At 39.6% G+C, this 22,561-nt stretch overlaps 1 protein-coding gene across 4 annotated transcripts in view; it reads right to left on the reverse strand.

The window, feature by feature from the left end:
- The window catches only part of sgcd (sarcoglycan, delta (dystrophin-associated glycoprotein)), a 365,223-nt gene that overhangs the window by 140,892 nt on the left and 201,770 nt on the right, over positions 1 to 22,561 (reverse strand). The window contains exon 1 of one of the 4 annotated variants that reach the window (XM_052014954.1): positions 2,369 to 2,448. The exons of the other annotated variants lie outside the window; for them this stretch is intronic. The gene's annotated coding sequence lies outside the window, so the exon portion shown is untranslated. Of the gene's footprint in view, positions 1 to 2,368; positions 2,449 to 22,561 lie in introns of those variants that run through there. 4 annotated transcript variants of the gene reach the window in all.

Consider the following 22,561-nt stretch of genomic DNA (forward strand, 5'->3'; position numbering starts at 1 on the left):
ATTTCCCACGCTCATTCTCACTCCGGCCTATCTGTTACTCAGCCTCCACCACTGCCAAGGTGAGGCTAAATGCAAACTTGAGGAATAGCACCTCATTTTCCATCTGGGTAGTCTACAAACCGATGGCATGAATATTGAATTCTCCCACTTCAGGTAACCTGCTCCCCCTCGTCCTGTTTCTCTCTCTCCTCTTGATCTACCCGATTCTTCCTGCACTGACCCACCCCACCAGTCCCTTCTTTTTCTTCCTCCCCACTCCTTTTGTCTTCCCTTATCCCTATGGCTCCCTTCCCCCGCCTTGATGACCTGCCTGCCTCCTCTCCTCCCCTCCCCCATCCTTTATTCCATGGTCCACTGCCCTCTCCGACCGGATTCCTTCTTCTTCAGCCCTTTGACTCTTCCCCCTATCACCTCTCAGCTTATTACATCTTCTCCCCCGCCACCACCCACCTACCTCCCCCCTCTCACCTGGACTCGCCTCTCAACTGGACTCACCTATCCCCTGCCTGCATGTGCTCCGCCCCCCCCCCCCCCCCCCATTCTGGCTTCTGCCCTCTTCCACTCCAGTCCTAATGAAGGGTCTCGGCCCAAAATATCGACTATTTATTTCCCTCCCTGGACGTTGCCTGACCTGCTGAGTTCCTCCAGCACTTCTTGTATATTGTACCCTGTTTCTTTACCCTCCTTCGCCCACGCCATCTGACTATCACCCATACACTCTTCCCACTGGGTCCCCTCCACCCACTGTTCCCAAATGCCTACCCCATCTCCCTTACTTGGTTCCACGCTCCACCTTCTTTACCTATCAGATTCCATCATCTGTAGCCCTTTGTCGCCTCCACCGATCACGTCCCAGCCTCTGTCACTATTTCCTCCATCTACCTATCACCCTTCTTCATCTAGAACCACCTATCACTTGCCAGGTCTTGCACCACCCCTTCCTCTTACCTCTTTATACTGGCTATCTCCCCTCTATCTTTCAATCCAGATGAAGGGTCTCGATCCAAAACGTTGACTGTTCATTTCACTCCACACATGCTGCCTGACCCATTGAGTTACTCCATCAGTTTGCTTTTTGCTCCAGATTCCAGCATCTGCAGTCTCTTCTCTGTCCAGAATATCCAGTTCACCTTATAACTCAGGGGTTATTGCCAATGTTCTTAATCCACATGGCAAAAGTAGATGATCATATACTGTTTGTGTTATTTGTGTACAAACTCACACTTGCATTTCCAACTTTAAAACAACAATTGCACTTTATCTGTTGTAATCCACTTTCGGACATAACATTGCTAAAGAAGGTGCTATATAAATTCTTTTTTCATTTGCTTTCCTCTAAGATTTGAAAATCATAAACTGAAAACTAGGTTTATATGATTTGTCGGGTGGTGTATAAAGAGAACACTGACTCTTTCTGTGTGCAAAGATCTTTGGATGCGGAGGTAGGAGGGGAGGTAGGTGTTGCGAGGGAGAGAAGCAAGAGATTGTTTGTAGAAGCAATATAAATATCAGCTCTGCAACATTAGCCTTACTTTAACTGCATAAAGCAAAGTCAAAGAATGACACAGAAGATCAAACACTGGTCGCACTGAGCTAGTCGGTGACAAATAGCAAGGTCAAATGACTTGTCACCAGAATGAGTATGATAAGAAAGGTTCATAAGTACATCCACAGCATTAATAGTTTCAGCCTGTGCTGTACTTCATCACAATAGCCCACGTACTGAGTTAAAATATTCAGGTAAAAATCACAGCGAATCTGAGATTCAGGGGTGGCTCTGCAAGCATGCATTAGCGAGGAAGGAGTGCTTTCACTGTTCATAATTACATTACATATCGGTGCATATACTTCTCAAATTGAACATTGTACTGAAAAGGGGGGAGGTTACTCCTCGCAGAAAAATCATCTTGCACAAGTTAACATGAAAGCAGAAAAGCAGAACAATGTTTTGATTTTCACTTCACCCAGAGACTCTCAGGCAAAAATTAAAACCAGACACTGCTATCAGCTGCCCCAAGACACTTGAATTTCTTCCCCTTCCAAACAAACTTGAACCTCCAGAAGGGCCTCCTTAAAAGCCGAGAGTTGTTGAGCAGCAGTCTAAATTTAGAGCTCCTTGATGGCAACATGAAGTTCTGAAGTTATTTTATGTATCCATGCTTTAAGACTCACAGACAGCTGTTGCTTCTCAGCCAAGTGCCTTTCACTATTTTAACTTGACTATAAAGTCACTCATTTGCAACAGGGAACAAATCATTAAGCCTTTGATCTAGTACAAAAAGGCATACAACACAGAAAGAGACAGACCAACAAATGTGATTAAAGAGTAGCAGGACATCTAAAGTAACAGAATTTGTTTTTGCCTTACCTTTCAGTCTTTTAATCTGAGACAGACTGGGGTGTGTCAGAATATCCACTAGTGAAGCGTCTTACCAACCACAGTATGTGGGCTGGACTGGACTGGGCTGGGCTGGGCTGGGCTGGCAGGCAGACTCAGAATTTTCTAATAGTACGTCCCCTAGCCAAGTTCAACCACAGGCCTAAAGAATTTCCTGAATCTTGTGCAGAGCACAAGCACTGCTGACCGAGAAATCATTCCATGACTAAATTCTGCTCGGCCAGGCAGTTTGATTTACATCACTTTGGTCAAGTTCCAAGAGGGCAGCAGAAGAGAAGGCATCTTAGTTGAGTAGGACCCTCTTCCACTGTACTTAGTTTCTTTTTAGGGAAAAAAACTAAGTAACAAAGTCCTACATATCTTCCAACTCGGACCTCAGGCTACTTATAAGTCAGTTTTAAATAATGCAATATTCCTTGCTCTCTTTAGGAGGTGGTTAGTATTCAATTTAAACATGTGTAAACCATTTGTATGGAAACAGTTTGCCCATGATCCATATTCTTCACTGGTTTTAATTATATTTTGGGAAATGATGACATTTGTATGTTTCCTTATTGGCCATTGCTTTTTTTCATTTTTACAATGAAAAATCTGAATTATTTTATTCTAATTAATGATAATGAAAAGGAAAGAGATATGAGTAATATATTCCAGTTGGAATTTAGAATGGTCACAGGTGAAATACCTTCCTTGAAATAAAAGGCCCTGAGAGGAATTTTGTGGAATGATCTGAAAAAATATAAATTGCAGAAAATACCTGGACTACTTAGGATTAAAGGAATCCCACAGGTTCACTGAGAATGGTTGACAGTAAGGAATCATAATTTACCATTCAGAAAGTTAGAGGGCAATTTGAATGTAACCCATCCTTTAGGAAATGAAAATCAATGGAAGGGTGTAAAACCTGGATTCAGCCCAATCACAGCCATTTTCAGGTCATTGTTACCCTTTAGAAAAACAAAGCCAACAATCTGAGACACCTTACTTTAGGATATTATTTTTAACCATCTGATTGGACGGTACATTGAAGGCACCAGAGACTGCAGATTCTGGAATATGGAGCAACAAACGATCTGCTGGAGAAACTTAGCGAGTTCTGATGTGGGGTTTCAACCTGGAACATCAATGGTTCCTTTCCTCCCACAGATGCTGTCAATCCAATGAGTTCCTCCAGCAGATTGTTTGTTGAGGCGATACATTGAGTTGCATCAAGTCAACAGCATACATGGCCATTTAGTCCACCTGGACTATTCTGGGGTGAAGGTCCACACAACTCTGCTCCCATCCCTCTTCATCTCATCCAACCATCATATTCCTCTACTCCTTTCTCTGTTTTTTTCCTTAAATGCACTTATTCTATTTGTTTCAACTAATCCTTGTAGTAGTGTATTCCACATTCTTACCACTCTTCGTGTAAAGAAGTGTATCCTGAAAGTCTTATTCAATCCATTATTGATAATCTTGCATTTAAGCACCACAGGCCTGTACACCTCACAACAACTAAATGGCAGCAGCATCCATATGGGTCCACATCTTATGCAAAGAGGAATAAATCTTGGAAGCTGCACAGCTCATGCACAAAGGAACTGACCGCATTTAGAAGTTGAGTTTTGGATTAAATTCCTTCACATGGTGCACGAGAACATCTGTGCAACACAAAATAATTTACAGCACTTGCTGTTCTTATTAGGACTTCTTTGCTTTTCATTTCTCTCTTTCAAGAAATGAACCTTAGTATTTTGTTGAATAATTGTGAGTTTATAAACTTGCATCCATACTTTTAGCGATTTTGTCTCTGTATCCTTGGAGATGTTCCTTATACAAGGTAGGGAACTGCTGTGATTAAGTAACTGCACCATCATCCAGGGTTCTGGACCATTTATCCAGAGAGATGAGTTTGAATCCCACCAAGTAACTTAGTAAATCTGGATTTTTTTTTAAAAGGCTAATCGGGATTGCTCCAAATCCCACTCAGCTCACTAATGCCATTCAGGGAATGAAATGTACCAACCTTACCCAGAGCAGCCTATATGTGAATCCAAAGCCAACAAAATAGTTAACTCTTAGCTGGGGCAATTAGAGATAGACAACAAATGTTTATATTTCTTGTGGCACCCACATCAAGGAATAAATAAAATTTTCTTGTCCTCTTCTAACCCAATTGTATTCTTATTATCTAGGTAACATGATCTTCCTTCGAGAGTAAACCACCAACATATGTCTAAACTGAAGCTTTCTAGTGATGAAATATAAGATCTTTTATAAATCAGATTCTGTAAGCATTCTTTGCTCTAAGAAGAAGGTTTTCTGTACTTTCCTCCAGTCCAGTAACCCTTCAAAGTACCTGTGGTCTTCCCATTCAGGCATTTTGTTCATCCACAAATCTCATCACTCAACTGCTCATTAGCCTACCTTCAATGACCAAAGTCCAGAACTCTGAAATTCTGGCCCTATAACTCTTCACCTTCCTCCCTCTCTTTCCTCCTTTAAGATGTTTCTTGAACCTATCACTTTGACTAAACTGCTGATCATTCGCACTAATATCTCCTTCTGTGGCTAACTGCTAAATTTTGAACGATACCTTGGGATGTTTTGCTACATCAAGTGGGTAAAATAAATACAAACTATTTCTGTCATTGTTATTTGAGGTCAGATATTTTCTTTGAAACTTATCAGAGTGCATTATTACAGCCTTGACATGTAGTAATGTTTCAACAATTAAAATTTTAATGCAGTGTTGTTAAAGGAATCTCAGCTCTAGAATCAGTGCAATAATTATGAACTTTGCAGCAGCAAGTTTAGGTGACAATGAGCAGCAAAATCATCTCTCCAGGGACGGTGTATGTGCTGTCAGCCCAGAAATGGAACCTCAGCCTCTTCTGGTCTGTACTGCAGTCCTAAATCATCAGGGCAGCTGCTTCGCTTCCCAAATAATTCTTGTAATGCATAATGCTTAATGACACTTCCCCAAAATAATACACTAGGATGTTTTTTGCAATACCAGACCAGCAGTCAACTTTGGTTCTGACAATACAGGAGGCTGGAGAAAAACAGAAATTACTGCTATTGACATTCAATGTTAAGTCAGCTTGAGGTGAGAGATGAGGGCAGAGGATGGGCCAGGAGAAAGGGGGCAGATAATAGTTTCCGTGAGTCTGGATCCAGCTTCACTGAAGGATGCACAGTCAGAACAGAAATAAACCACAGCCCAAGGGTTGACTGCCAGATAATTTTAAAGCAATATTACATTTCCTGGTAGTGTTCTCCACATGTCACAGGCCATCAGGCAGTTGGAGCTTTGCTCAGCCAGCCTTTCACACGTAAAAACAGAAACACAAATAGAAGCAGGAGACAGCCTGGCTCCAGTGGACTTGCTGTACATAGCAAAAAAGTAGCACTTCAGAAATTGTGATATTAGCTCAATAAAAGTTCAAAGAGGTAGCTCTCCATCCAAACACATTCTGCTACAATACTCTCTACTTTTTTTATCCTCATTGGCATACATTGCATTTTCTGCACAGTCAGAACTATTTCCAGAAGTCAAGAACAGCGAATAAAGTTACACCCAAATATATTGATGAACTTTCAGTTCAGAACAGAAGACAGGATGTATTCCCTTCCCTGGAGGTTTACAAATAGGGTGTTCATCCTGGGTTTTCTTGAATACATCAGTAGACAAGAAAAATATATGTATTAACAGAAATGCTGGAGGAACTCAGCCAGTCAAGTCTATAGAAAGAGAAACCAGTTAATGTTTCAGGTCAAAGACCCATTATCAGAATCTTTGATCTAAATCATCTTTGATCATCTTCGAATTGAAATGTTAACTGGTTTCTCTTTGCATGGATGCTGTGTGACTGGCTTCCAGCATTTCTGTTTGTTTTAGATTTCAGCACCTGCAGTTTTATTTGTTTTCCAAAATATATAGTAAGTGTTTTTGTTGAGTATACGTGTTTAGAACTGATAGTTTGAAATGGACCTCACTCATTCTGGCTCTACTGTTCACTCCACTCAATTCCATCCTCCAGGATCCCTTCCCATTCTCCTTTGCACTGACCCTCAAGAAACACTATTGCCTAATATCTTCCGGTCTGAAAAATAATCGTTCAGCACAGCCCTGCATTCTGTCCTTGAGCTTTCTTGTTATCCATGTTTCTCTGGTCTTTTTATTCAACATGCTTCATATTCACCAATCTCCCTTTTACATGGAACTTTGTCAAATGCCTTCTGAAAATCCGCATAGATGGAACAAACCTCATTCCCCCCAATAACATTCTCTGTTAACTCATCCAAAACATTGCATTGGATTAGTCAGACATCATCTGCCTTTAAGGGTTTGTGCTGACTCTCCTTTATTAAATCAAACTTCTCCAAATGCCTATTTTGTTCAGTCTACTGACTGTAAAAGTTTACCCATGACTGTGGTTAAACTGATTAGCCTCAAGTTGCCTTTATTGCTGGAGTGTTTACTCCATTTATTCCTCTCCATTTACTTTGTTCAGGACAATTATTTTCTGCTAATACCAACGTTGGAAAAAGAAATAATAAAAAAAAGTTATTTTAAAGGAGAACTAATTATGCACTCCTAAATACAAAGCTGCACACCTTGTGCAACCGCAGTTTCGAGGTAGGCACTACAAATTCTGGGTGTGTCTCTCAGCAGGGTGCATTTGAGTTTTATGTGCTGTTTTCCTTTAACATCTATATGGAAAGAATATACTAACTACCCACCACAAATTGATGCAGATGTTACTTTCTTTGAATGTTAATTTTCCTTGTAAATTTAAGCTTCTTCTTTCATTCTGGCTTATCTCTTGTAATATTATTTATTTGACACCGTTTCACCCTGCTAGAAAGTCTTCCACTCTCACTGTAAAACACAGACTCACTCTTGTATCTTCTGTCAGATGAAACGAAGTGAAGGTTCACCAAGTCGATGCCTAGGATGGTGGGTTTGTCACATGAAGCAAAATTAAGCTGGCTGGGCCTATACTCACTTGGGGTTAGAAGAGTGAGAAGTGATCTTTGGAAACATGCAACATTGTTGACAGGGCAGATGCAGGGATGAGTTTTCTTTGGCTGAGGCTCCTAGAACCAGGTGGTCACAGTTTTAAAGTTAAGTGCTGGCCATTCAGGCAGAGATGAGAAGAAATTTCAGTGAGAAGAAGTGAATCTTTGGAATTCTCTATTCAAGAGGGCTGAGGAGGTTTGGTCACTGAGAATTTTCAAGACAAAGATCAATAGAGTTTTAAACAGTAAGGGAATCAAGGGATATGGGGTTAGTGCAGGAAAGTGACACCAGGGCAAAAGATCAGCCATGATCTTACTGAACAGTGGATTACACATGAGAGGCCAAACAACCTATTCCTGCATCTATTTCTTATGTTACTCCCCAGATAGTTCTGTCTGAGCCCCATTACTTTTAGTTAGGAAATGGGCTACATTATTCTCTTGCATTAAATAGTTAAATCATGTCGCTTGATGGTGGAAGTTTTATGCCCTTCCGTTGCCTGTCAGATCAACAGAAAAGCAGAAAATGGTAGGATATCCTGAATGCTTTATGCATTATTTGAGTACAATGGATCAGAAATATTTTTCATGGCTGTAGACAAGACTGATGTTTATCACAATAAATAACAGTGGGCATGAGTGATTGCACTGGCTACTCTTGGCTCATGGCTCAGATAATGATAAAGCACTCATCAATTATTTTGCATTTACTTTTTATATGCCTTTTTTGTAGTTACATGATATACAGTGAAGATTGTAAGGAGAATAATGTGGGTGTTTTAAGAACATAATGTTACATATACCTAAAAAGTCATCAGTCTTTATATAAATGTTCAACAAAATAGCAAATTAAGGATAAAGCCACACATGATTGACTGGATGTCTCTCAGTAATAAAAATTTTCTTCATGACCTGGTATTTTGTTGATAAGTTTTTAACAGAGCTGAGAATTCCATTTCTCACTTGATGCTGTCAGATACATGTTATTTATCAGAGAATGGATTTCTGTGTAGCATGGTATTAAACAATTACATACCACACATCAGTTCACACCCACTGAGAATTAAGAAATGTCAAGTAGCTAAAATGTGTGGGTCCAAAAGGCTGAATAAAGTATTGAAACTTGTAAGTTTTCAATGTTGTTAGTTAGATGTAACCACTTTTACACGATAGCAGCAGATTTCATGTTTCCAAGGAAATTGGGGAATCAAATGTGTCGGTTGGCATTAGAAATGCAAGGTCAGTACAGAGGTAAAAGGTATTACAAGAGAGATCAAAGTCCACTGACATCCCCCTGGCTCTCCTCATTTCAGCTGTAATAAAAGTGAATCACTTTGTTTCAAAATAATATAAAAGACAATGGGAATCATATGCATACAAGATAGGCAAGTGCTCATATGTAACTCTAATTCCTTTTTTATCATTGAGTTTGAACACCATGAGAGACCTTTTGTTTAATCTATACTACTGTTTCAACGAAATTAGTGCTGGAAATCTGAAATAAAAACAGAAAATACGAGACACACTCATCAGGTCAGACAGTCCCAGTGGAAAGGGAAACAGTCAACGTTTCAGGTCAAGGACCCCTCATAAGTTTGGTTAGGGAACAGGAGAGAATGACTAAAACCCTGCACCATGTTCTTTGTATTTGATGTGTCTGTGGATTTCCTTTGTGCTATCACAATGAAAATGAGATCAGACTGATCTGCACCAACATCTTTTATTCAAGGCACCAACAAACAATTACCATTGTCTGGACACAACAATATAGCTAAGCTATGTCAAGCAATAGGTGAAGGCATCCGACATATATATAATGCCGCAGTACTTTAGCTCAATGCTATCATGGCTAGTATCTCATCAAATACTCAAGAGTCTAATGAATTGGTGGAGTTACAGTTGGCTGTATTAAACTTAGGTTTGACAGGATGTAATTTTATTGGTAAATGTTGGCAAGAGATTCCATCTCACAATCACAGATCCATGAAAAAATTATGTTTATTAATAATTATTAGAATGAATTAATTATTTTTCCTTCAGTAAACACTTCTTAAAATGACACAGATGATTCAGAGGTCGTATTTACATTTTTCATTTTCTCTTACTGTGGCGACTCACCGTCTAGTCGGGCGAACCGGCTCGGCAGTCGGGTCGCACGGCGTCGGAGCGACGAGGCCCAAGATGGCGGCGGGCCTCGTCTTTCCGAGCGACGGGGAGAACCCGCGCGCGGGAAAGTCCCGATGACGTAGGACTTACGTCATTGCCGGTTGTTTTGGGCGGGAACATTCTCCCTTAAAGGGCCCGCGCAAGGCGGGACAATAAACCAGTTCTGTTTGGCAATCCTCCAAGTAGAGTCTTGTTTTATTCTGCGGTAGCAACCACTATATTACAAACATTAACTGCCAAATGAACACAATAACTTAAAATAGTTAAGATTTATGTTATTTATTTACGCATACTTAATTTTTTATATTCTAGCAAGTCACCTTATAAAGCTTTTATTGGGATTGATAAATTGTCTGTCCCATGTCCCTAATTTTGGGCTATCCTGAAAATTTAAACTGATAAAAATCAAAATAAATGTTTATAAATAAAGATTGATTTTACATGCCAAAATTATCAAACAATAAAAATTGAGTTCAGCTAAGCCTAATCAATCTTCTATTTTAAACTACTTTTAATCCATATTGTGTATAATGCATTAAACATAATTCAAAACAGAATTACAGCAAATTCTGCTGTGCATATTGCCAATTCTATTTGTATTTGTGAATTAGGGAAAATAAACAAAAAAGATTTAAGACAAATACCAGTTCATAATTACAACATATTTGCATAACCATCCAAAGCAGATCTTTGAACTGACTCAAAGATATTCTAAGATGGCAGTCATAGTGACAGGACATATTTCTTGCACCTTTAGATATGCTACCCATCCCTGAAATAAACTCAAGTGGCTGAATCATGTTGACTTGTCAGTAATTCTGATTAGAACAACCAGTGTTCAGCTGATGAAAGTGAATTAAGTTGCAGCATTCACACATGTACATTGAAGGCCAAACCTATCGGTCGGCTCTACCATTGGATTCAACACCCAGTCCAGCAGCAGAACCCTACTTTCTTGTTTGGTGCAACATTGGTGACCCCACTGATTTCAAAGGGAAATGTCAAGCGAAGAGAAAGGAGACAGAGAGCAAGGTAAGGTACTTCCGAAAAAAATTGCTTTACTTCTTTGTATAATTTATGTATAATTTATGTTCTGTGTGTTGTCTGAATCTACATGCCTGTGATGCAGCTGCTTCTCATTGTACCTGTACCTCACCATATGATAAGAAACTTGATTTTATGTTTAATTGTTTTGAATCATTTACTTCAAAACAACACCAGGGGAAACCCATGCAGTCACAGAGAGAATGTGCAAACTCCACACTGACAACACCAGAGGTCAGATTCGAACCCAGGCCATTGCAGCTGTGAGGCAGCAGCACGACCTGTATATCCAGTTAAAAGAGATTTAATTCTTAGGCACTGCAAAATCTTAGACTCAATAGAGTCAGGTATCCTTTACGTTTTTCCACTCAAACTATCATCAGCTCGAACAAGACTTACCCCCAAAACTACGAATCAGTAGTCTCTTTATTTGTTATGACCCTTGGGTAAATAAGATTAGCAAGCCAAGAAGAATTTTTTTAACAACTGTTTGTTGCAGAAAACTGCAGTCCTTGTCAGGATTTCAACATGGAAAAGGAATGTATTAAATGAAAAGTCTGTTCTTGGTCAAACTAACCAGTTATTATGCCTTTTAGCTTCTGATACATTAAATGACAAATTACAAAAACATCTTTGTGATTGAATAGATTTTATTTATTGTTCATATGTAGTCATTTTATTGGCAATGGTTATTCATTTTCCCCATAAAGCATATCTTTCTGTCAAGGATCAGAAGGTTTTCAATATTTAGCTGGTGAAAGAAAGTTATAGAGCTTTTGAAGGAAGTCACGAAAAATAAAGTGTTAGAACTAAATGTTGGGAGTTTACAAAAAGCTAACTATTTAATGGAAAAGGAATTACAAGAGTTATCTAAGTAGACTAAACTTCAGACCAAATGTTCAAACCTCATTTACAAATCCTTCCATGAACTCTCTATTACTGTGATTTGCCCAACTCACCAACATCAGTGCAGTTCCCTGATTCTGGGTTCAGTGCATCTGTAAATTAGTTTAATCAGCATTAGTAGCCATGCCTTCAGCTGCTCAGATCCCAAATTCTGGAATTCCCCCTCTGAACTTCAGTTTTCTGACATCTGATAAAGCATTCCCTTTTTATTCAGTTGAAAGTCCCATTGAAATATAAGTTGTTGTTGTTAAGCACAAGCAGCCAAACAGAGTTTAATGTGTGGGAAAAAAAACATTGTAGTAGAGTTAGTTGTTAGGAAGAAATGACTTAAGTATATCTGTATGTAAGTAAGTCACATGTACGTGTGATATAATACTACATGTGTTCGTTGTCATTAGTTTTCAATGAAGAGCTAGTTTTCAATGAAAGCTCTAAGGCACCTGGCTTCTCCTCAAGGTTATTTAATGCAGTACTTAATATCTACGCAACAGTGGCTCGTGGGCTAGCTGCCAATACACAACAATGATGATTAAAAAGACAACAATCTCAGATAATTGCCTGGAAATTCTTCCATGCTTTAAAAATTGCACTAAGACCATGCTGCGCAGAGACAACCCTGCTGTATATGGAGATGTGGGAAAGTGTTATTCTAATTTGCACAATGTGCACTGCATTATACCCTTAATAACTGTAAATCCTAGGCTTTCTGAGTCACCATATGTTGCAATATTCACACAAAATTCATACCTTGATTTCACACAATGTCAAGAGCTCACTTCTGCTTTGTGCAGAATTTCCCTTGAGTGGTGGGATGACGATAAAAGCAGATACCATCTTTCTTTGTATCTTACTGTGAGGTGGGGATGCAGAGTAATAATCACATTGGTTGGGACAACCAACCCCACCTCCCCGCCACCATTCACAAAACAAGTCTCCCACCTTCGGGATGGAAAGTATCAGGAATATCCTTGAAGATTTCAGGGCTTGCTTCACTGCCTGACTATCTGACTACCATTTAGATGTGATGGATACCTTCACCTCTAATACAAACCCTCACCATTTGATGAACATGTATTAACACCACATTTTGGAGCAGCAATATCAATCATATGTCATATAATAAGAGGGCCACAATACCATCCACCAGGTGTATTATACACCCTTGAAGATCCTGTTTGCTTTCTGCAAGAACCTTTTTAAAGAATATAGTACGTAAAGCCATTTTGCTATGCAATAGAATTTCTAGCCCAATGATCTACCTCAGACAATTCCAGAGCAAAAGCCAAGAGTCCTAGGAAATCCTTGTAAAGTAACAGTGAACAACCCACTAAAGTTGAAACTTTTTTCCAGCTCACGCTGGAAGAATCTCCGTGACATTTTCAACATAGTCTTGATATGCAATAATCTTAATTTGTATTGTTTAACATTAAAATAACTTTGTTGTACTTTTACCAAGGAAAACTCAAGTAATGCTGCAATATTGCAGGAGCCTTTGGTTACTCTTTGACCAAGGATCGGATTTTAAATATCCAACCAGTTTCCTCAAATCCCTATTACCATTAATAGTGTTTTACTACGTAATCTGCTACTGCTTAATAAAATAGCTTTTGTTATTGCACCTACAAAGTTACAACAGTACAGAGATGAGGTGAGATGATGCATAAAGTTCTGGTCTCCTTACTTGAGGAAATATATTTTTGTCTTGAAGGCAACGCAGAGAAGATTCACTACATTGGTTCCATATACAAAGGACATGAGGAAATTGTCTTCATGTGGAAAAATTAAGGACATGGTGCCCTCGTTTTGTGGTGCTTAGAAGAATGAGAGGTGACCTTATTGAAACATAAAATTCCGAGGAGCCTTGACAGGGTAGATACCGAAAGGCTGCTTCCCCTACTGGGGAAATCTAGAACTAAGTAAATAGCTTCAGGCAACGGGTCACCCACTTATCAGTTGAGGAGCAATTTCTCTAACTTAGAGATGTGTAAGCTAACGTATCCAAGGTTGAAGTAGATAGACGTTAAAGGAACAAAAATTATGGGGATTCAGCTGAAAGTGTAGGTCAGGTCAAGATCAGATCAAATATGATCTTATTGAATGGTGTAACAAATATGAGGGAATATATACCCTTCTCCTCCTATTTTGTATGTTCATGTGTTTTCATTTACCTAGTGTCTAACTTCATCCTTTTGTGACTGTTCTTCTAAATTGTAATCCACCCAATCGGCCTTGTCCAACTATAACTGGTTAAGTTTAGCTGCCTGTCAATGTCACTTAGACTGATCTATCTCAAAGTCAAAAAATAAGATAATTTACACATCATATATAAAACTCAGATAAACAATGGTAAAGCGCTATGCAGTTTTCCAGTAGAACAATCCCAACAATTCTGTTTAACTGGTATGGATTAAATATTAGAATCTCAGTTAAAATGGATTATATTTTCAATGGTACTCAACCATAAAACTGACTTTGCAATTGGCTGCCTGCTGCAGAAATTGCTGGTGTGCATTTCCATTCAAATTACTGGAAGAAAAATGTGTAGTTTCCATAACTGGAGTCACTCCTGCAATGCCTATTGTACAGTAAGCATCAAGTTGAAAATCTACCTAAATATTTCTTATACGTTGTGCATGATTTAGTTTTTATTTTTTCAAAAATATCTGTGCCCTAGCTGTACTCTTCACCACCTGATCTCAGCGGCACTATTGCAAACTAAATAGTATTTTTATTCTGAAGAATCACGAAAGCTCAGGGAACATTCCCATTATATAAATCTCAGATGACTGAACATGTTTCCAAAACCTTGTAGAGACATCAGAGACAAGAAAAACAACAGGTAAACAAGCAACGATTTTCCAACAATCAATGTCTAGTTCTACATCTTGGGAGTCAGTAAATGGCAGCTGGCTTTCTATTCTTGGCTGCCATCAATTGTTTGAAGTGTTGGTATTAAATGAACGCTGCTGAACACTAATTAATCTACTAGAATTGATCTTCCGTTGATTAGACATGGTAACAAAGGCCTGTGGGAGGGATTCACGTGCCAGAAAGCAGACACACTGGTTTTCTGTTTTTCTTTATCTACAGTGCATTGGACAGAATTTATACACTTTCTAATATAGGCTTTTTCTTTTAAAACATCTTTTTTTTCAAAGATCAGTTTATGAAGGACTTAATGTTCTTAAAAAACTATTGTTCAAAGCCAGCATTGCTTTAGCAAAGACCAATTGGCATCCTGTTGTTGGATCTGGGATGACTTGAAATAATGAGCATATTGACAGCTGTGATCTGTACATGGTGACCTAATCCTAATTTAGTTTTATGCTAATTGTGGGAGGATCAATGTCAAATGCACAGTGGTACAACAGTTAGTGCTCCAGGGACCGAGGTTTGATCTTGACCTTGGTGCTGACTGTGCAGAGTTAGCACATCCTTTGAGTGACAGTGGGTGTCTGCTGGGTGCTCCAATTCTATCCCACATCCTAAAAGGTTTCTAGTAGGCTATTGGTTACAGTTAATTATCCCTTGGTGTAGGTTAGTGGGAAAAGAATCAAAAAGCGGAGTGCATGGGGATGTATGAGACAGAATAGGTTACAGAAATGGCAGATGGAGTTTAACCCAAATAAATGTGAAGTGTTGCACCTTGGTAGGACTAATGTCAAGGGCAAGATCCTTAACAATGTTGAAGAGCAGAGAGACCTTGGAGTGCAAATCTATGGCTCACTGAAAGTGGCTACACAGGTAGATTGGGTGGTTAATAAGGCTTATGGAATGCTTGCTTTCATTAATCGAGCTATTATAAGAGTCAAGAAGTTATGATGCATCTCTATAGAACTGAGGTTAGGCTGCATTTAGAGTATTGCGTGCAATTCTGGTCTCCTCACTATAGGAAGGACATCAAGGCTTTCGAGGGGGTGTAGAGGAGTTTTACTAGGATGCTGCCTGGATTAGAGGGCATGTGCTATCAGGAAAGGCTGGACAAACTTGGGTTCTTTTCTCTGGAGCGGCGGAGGCTGAGGGGTGATCTTTTGGAAGTGTATAAAATTATGAGGGGCAAGCAATATCTTTTTCCCATTATTGAGTGATCCAATACTAGAGGGCATGCATTTAAGGTGAGAGGGGGTAGTTTCAGAAGAGACAGGAGGGGTAAGCTTTTTACTCAGAGAGTGGTGGATGCCTGGAATGTGTTGCCTGATAGGGTGGTGGAGGCAAATTCATTGGGAGCTTTTAAGAGGGGCTTGGATGGGCGCATGAATGAGAGGAAAATAGAGGGATATGGGCATTCTGTAGGTAGGAGGGATTAGCTATGTCGGCACAACATTGTAGGCCGAAGGGCCTGTTCTGTGCTGTACTTTTCTCCGTTCTATGTTCTAATACAGAGGAAGGAGAGGAGGAGTGGGACACATGTGAGTTAGTCTGGCCCCAATGAGCCAAAGAGCCTCTGTCGGTGTTATTATAAGTACAAAAAGTATATAAGGTAAAGACTTGCAAGTAAAAAATCAGCTTTAGGAGCTTAGTCTGGTGCTTTCAGACCCATTGTATTCTGAATAACTTACCATTTACCATCAATTTATCACTTCTTTATATATTTCTCTCTCCAATGATTTACCAGGCTCTTAAAAGTTATAAGATGGTGAAAAATCCAGAATTTTAAGTAATTGGTATCAGAAAATACAAGTTAGGCTGCACCTTAATCTTTCAGTTCCATTTGTTTCCTTTTATTCCCTTTCATCGGGACCATTTCACCACCAAATCTCCACTCCACTTGTCAAAATAGGTTGCTTATTAAATGTAATGCATCATGGTCAACATGGATGAGGAGGGCGAGGGGGCCTCTTTCTGTGCCATATGTTTCTACGATTCTAAAGTAAGTACATTATTCCATCCAATAAGAAATCAAAAAGGAACAAAACTACCTGTAGGTTTTCGTCATTCTCATCAGCACCGACCATCATTCTGTCATACCAGACTCACCAACACAGACCATTGTCGTGTTACAGCACAGACCATTATTCCGTCTACACACACAATACACTGGAGGAGCTCAGCAGGTCAGCCAGCATCTATGGAGGGAAATAAACAGTCGATGTTTCGGGTCGAGACCCTTCATCAGGACTGGAAAGGAAGAGGGCAGAAGCCAGAATAAGAAGATTGGGGGAGGGGGAGGAGCACAGGCTGGCAGGTGATAGTGAATCCAGATGAGAGGGGGAAGGTAGGTGGGTGGGGGAGGGGGATGAAAGGGAGTGATGTAAGAAGCTGAGAGGTGATAGGTGGAAGAGGCAAAGGGCTGAAGAAGAAGGAATGCAGTAGGAGAGGGCAGTAGATCGTGGAATAAAGGGAAGGAGGTGGGGAATAGATGGGCAAGTCATGAGGTCAGAGAAGGGGAAAGAGAAGGGATGAGGAGGCCACAGGAAAGAGGGAAAACAAAGCAGGGAGGAAGGGAAAAAAGGGGTAGGAGAGAGGGGAAGGGTAACCGGAAGTTAGAGAAATCAATGTTGAGGCCATCAGGTTGGAGAGTCCCAAGGCAGAATATGAGGTGTTGTTCCTCCAATCTGCGTCTGGCCTCAACGTGGCAGCAGAGGAGGCCATGGATAGGCATGTCAATATGGGAGTGGGATGTGGAATTGAAGCGGCCAGCCACCGAGAGATCGTGGCTTTTGCAGCAGATGGAGTGAAAGTGCTCAATGAAGCGGTCACCCAATCTGCGTCGGGTCTCACCGGGAGCACACTGGGCCTCCCTTCCCCCTCTCACTTGGATTCACTATCACCTGCCAGCTTGTGCCCCTCCCCCTCCCCTGACCTTTTTGTTCCGGCTTCTGCCCTCTTCCTTTCCAGCCCTGATGAAGGGTCTCGGCCTGAAACGTCGACTGTTTATCTCCCTCCATAGATGCCGCCTGACCTGCTGAGTTCCTCCAGCATTTTGTGTGTGTTGCTCCAGATTCCAGTATCTCCAGGATCTCTTCTGCCTCCATTATTCTATCACAGCAGATTCTTCAGCACAAACCACCATTCCATTATTCCTCTGGTCAGGCTGCACTTATTTACATTAATATTACCCTAGAAGTTTCATTGAGCTGCACCTTGGCTATGTGATAGCACCTGAGATGATGGGTTTCTGTGTCATTTCTATTTTTCAATGCACACCTTTTAAACTGAAATCTTGTACCCACCCTATGCCTTGACTGTACTGTTGTTTTACTTTTTTGTTTCCATGTACTGTTATTTTACTTCTTTTTTTCCATCCATTCTTCCTCCTACCTGCTGAATTGTGTTCGCTCTCTAACCATGAGTGGAAGCAGGTAACTAGTCTGCCAATCTCACTGTAAATTGAGCAAAAATGTGTGGGCGTCTGCAACAATCACTCTTGTCAAAGACTCCATAAAGTTCTACATGGGTCATCCATTCACTGGTAAGAGAAAATTATTGCTGTTTCATGGTGAAGACTTACAGAAAGCATTTCATTCTCTTTTGATATACAACATACATAGCCATACAATGCACATTAAGTAACATCAGTCAGTTAACTTACATTCCTCTTTTCACTTGGGTCTCAATGTCAACTCATGTATATTGGTTTAAACATAACTTTAATCTCTCATGTGACATAAACCCTCATATGTGGGTTTTATACATCTAAGTTGTAAACAAGCCAACTTTTAAGCCCATTGAATAGTTTGCAAAGCTCTGTCAGTATATATTTGATAAGAAAAGGAATATTATTCTATGAAGATTTAATTTCAGCTCTTATTTAAATTCTGCACCAAATGAGCTTAAACATCAAGTATGTAATTTCCATTAAAAACATGCTTACTCTGAAATAGATAGTATCTTTTCCACTGAAATTATTTCAATGTTTATCTGATGCTGCTGTCTTGAATCTCATTTGCACAAATAATTATTGGCACCCTGTCCTGCTGTGCTTATATTCAATAGTTTTAATGGCTACTGTTGCTCTGTTATCCTGTGCCTCATCCTTGTTACCCAAACAGCTGCTGTCTGATTGCTCTTTCTACAATTTAGCAATTATTACAAACAAATAAACACATATTTGCTCTTTACTTTTACTCTCTGCAGGAATTGTATTTAAAAATAAATCTTTCTTATAGCAATATTTGCAATATTTCAAGAATTGAATTAAATCTGAGACCAAGGATGGTGATATAGCATTTCTATAGTCTGAAAGTGCTGGAAGTACTCAGCTGGTCAGGCAGTATTCGTGGAGGGCAAATACATTTCAGGCCAAAAACCTATCGAGCATTTTATTTTTATTGAAGATTTTCAGCAGTATTTTGTTCTGCATTTATACAGAATGTAATAAATATCCAATGACAATTCACATTAGGGATTACCATGCAAAGTTTGATAAAGACAAATTTGATAAAGATAAAATTTGATGATGAATCCTCAGTTTATAGCTGAGGATCTTGTTAGCAAATACATCGGAAGATTGGAAGTGTCTCACAATCAGAACTTGTCACGTTTCGGAGGGTAAAGCCAGTTCCATCATATGAAGTTGGATAACATGTTGACACTTCTGCCTAATTCACAGCCATCCTAGTGGGATGATGCCTTGCTGAAGTGTCAAAATAATGAGTCAGAAACAAGACTTCAATTTAAAATTTGCAGCACAGAAAAAGCGCTGTTTACCTCTCCAAATTACAGACACTGATTAGAGTGCATGCATTTGTTGCCTTCCCATGAAAGCTGATCCTGTTCTTAAATGCACTTGTGCAGAGCTATGTTTTGATGCAGAGCAAGCCTATATTTTGTGCCCATACAAAGATTATAGCAGCAACAGTTCTAATCGCACAGAAGACACTTACTGAAATGATAGAATGACAATTGAGCTTGACCCTGTGTAAGTTATTTGATGGCATATCTAAAATAGCTTAGATTAGCTGCACAGCAAACTCTGAAATGCCGATGATGGGAGAAAGTCTAAAAACATAAGAAATAAAAGCTGCAGGAGGCCAATCAGCCTCTTACTCCTGCTCCGCCATTCAGTAAAATCATGGCTGATCTTTCACCTCAGCACCACTTCCCTACACTAACATTCAATCCCTTAATCCTAAATATGTATCAATTTCTGTCATGAATATACCCACTGGCCAAGTCTCCACACCCTCTGCAAGAAGACACTTCTTTTCATCTCTGGGCCGAATACCTTACCCCTGATCGTTAGACAGTGTCCCCGGGTTCTGGATACTGCAGCTAAGGGGAACTTTACCCTGCATCTATCTGTCAAATCACATAAAAATTCTGTATGTTTCAATGAGATCATTCATCTATACTCTATAAAGCATAGGTCCAGTTTTCTAAATCTCTCCTCAGAGAGATTTAGAAACCTCCACTTTAGGAATCAGCTATTGAAGTTTTATTGCACTCCCACTATTGCAGGAAAATCCCTTCTTTGGTAAGTAGACCAAACCTACATTCCAGGTACAGTATCATCAGGGCCCTATTTAATTACAGGAAAATGCTATTAGTCTTGTACTCAAATTGTCTTGTAATAAAGGCCAACATACAGTTTGTCTTCCTAATTACTTGCTCACCAGCTTGTGATTGTACATGAAACATCAAATTTTGTGATTCATGTACAATGAAACCTTTTGAACTTTAATACCTTTCAATCACTCAAAATTTTAAAAAAGTCTGCTTTTCTACTTCTTTTCCACGAAAGTGGGGGATCTCATATTTGCTATCTCCTTGCCCATTCACTTGGTCTGTTTATATCCCTGAAGCCTTTCTGCAAACTCGATACAACTCACAATGACACACAACATCATATAATCAGCCAACCTAGATACATTACACTTAGTCCTTGCATCCAAGTCACTTGTATAGATTGTTAACAGTTGGTGCCCAAGCACCAATTCCTATAACACCACTAGATCCTATGTCCCAACCCTAAACTGACCCTTTTATTCCTACTCTCTATTTCTGATTGTTAAACAACCTATAGTCCATACCATTTTATGATTCCCTAATACCACATGCTCTGATTTTGTTTAATAGTCTTCTGTGGGTTCCTATCAAAGGCCAAATACATCACATCTACTAGTTTCCCCCTTAACCATTCTGCCAGTTATAACTAAATAATACTCCAACAAATCTCCTCTCTCATAAATCCATTTTGACAAGGCCTAATCTTATTATTTCCCAAGTTCCCTCTTACAACTTACTTAACAGTAAGTTCTAGCATTTTCCTAACTATTGTGAAATTCCTTGTTTAATTCCTCCGTTTTCTTTCTTAAATAATAGGGTTAACATCTGCAACCTTCCAATCTGTGGGAATCATTCTGGAATCTAGGGAAATTTTGAACATAACAATCAGTGTATCCATTATATCCCCAGCAACATCTTTAAGACATTGGGATATAAGTCATCAAGGCCTGGGGATTATTAACTTTCAACCCCATTAATTTCTCTATTTTTTAACAATGCTTTTCTCTACCACACTATTCAGCAACTTTGATTTGCCCAATCTATAAACAGATTATCGTATTCTTCTTGTTTCATACACCTTAATTTTCTGATTTATACTTTGTCCTACAATACCACAGCAGCTTGGAGGCCTGTAGACAACTCTCACCAATGTTTTCTGCCCCTCGCTGTTACTAAGCTCCAACAAAACTGATAATGTTTCTTAATTTCTGAGCTATGCTCCTTTTATTCTACTATATTTATTGTATTATTTATTATACGGGTCCCTTTTGTATTTTGTCTGTTTCTTCTAAAAGTTAATATCCTGGAATATTTAATTCCCAGTCTCCATCATTTTGCAACCATGCCTTTGTAATGGCTATTTGATCAGACCCATTTATTTCTACTTGTGTCAAACAGATAAAGACCCATCAGCTTTGGTCTTTGTAGCACTTTTCCCTGCTCTGACTCTAGTTGGAGGTATATTCTTATATTTGAATGCTCCATCGTTTCTTGACAGATTCTGGTTATCATTATCCATTTTGCTGCTCTGCACCAAACTGCCCCCTCCTCCCACTCCACCCCATGGATTAATATAAAGCTTTATCCATGGCTCTAGTTACTCAAATCACTCATATATTGAATAACTTTTTCTGAAACATTAAAAGAGTTTGATCATGAACACAGAATACTAGCTGTAGGGTTAATGGGATCAGATTTATGTAGCTATTCTTTAGATATAACCTTTTGAGAAATGTGCCTTCTTGACCCAACTGCTGTTCTTTGGTAGTCATTCATGCACCTAATTCAGAATCAGAATCAGGCTTATTATCGCTAACATATGATGTGAAATTTGCAGTTTTGTGGCAGCAGTACAGTCAAAAGACATAAAAATCTATAAATTACAAAAATAAATAAATAGTGTGAAAAAAGGAATAACAAGGTAGTGTTCATGGACCATTCAGAAATCTGATGGTGGAGGGGAAGAAGCTGTTCCTGAAATGTTGAGTGTGGGTCTTCAGGCTCCTGTACCTCCTCCCTGATGGTAGTAACGAGAAAAGAGCATGTCCCAGATGGTGAGGGTCCTTAATGATGGCTGGCACCTTCTTGAGGCACCCCCTCTTGAAGATGTCCTCGATGGTGGGGAGAGTTGTGCCTGTGATGGAGCTGGCTGAGTCTACAAACCTCTGCAGCCTCTTTCGATCCTGTGCATTGCAGCCTCCATACCAGGTTGCAACCAGTGATGCAACCAGTCAGAATGCTCTCCACTGTACATCTATAGAAATTTGTAAGAGTCTTTGGTGACATATCAAATATTCTCAAACTCCTAACGAAGTAGAACTGCTGGCGTACCTTCTTCATGATTGCATCAATGTGTTGGGCCCAGGATAGATCCTCTGAGATGTTGACGCCCAGGAACTTGAAGTTGCTCAGCCTTTCCACTGCTGACCCCTCAACGAGGACTGGTGCATGTTCTCCCAACTTCCCCTTCCTGAAGTCCACAATTAGTTCCTTGGTCTTGCTGACGTTGAGTGTAAGGTTGTTGTTGCGACACCACTCAACCAGCCAATCTGTCTCACTCCTGTTAGCCTTCTTGTTGCCATCTGAGAC

This window comes from Pristis pectinata, chromosome 4 (assembly GCF_009764475.1).
Source record: "Pristis pectinata isolate sPriPec2 chromosome 4, sPriPec2.1.pri, whole genome shotgun sequence".
NCBI classification, from domain to species: domain Eukaryota; kingdom Metazoa; phylum Chordata; class Chondrichthyes; order Rhinopristiformes; family Pristidae; genus Pristis; species Pristis pectinata.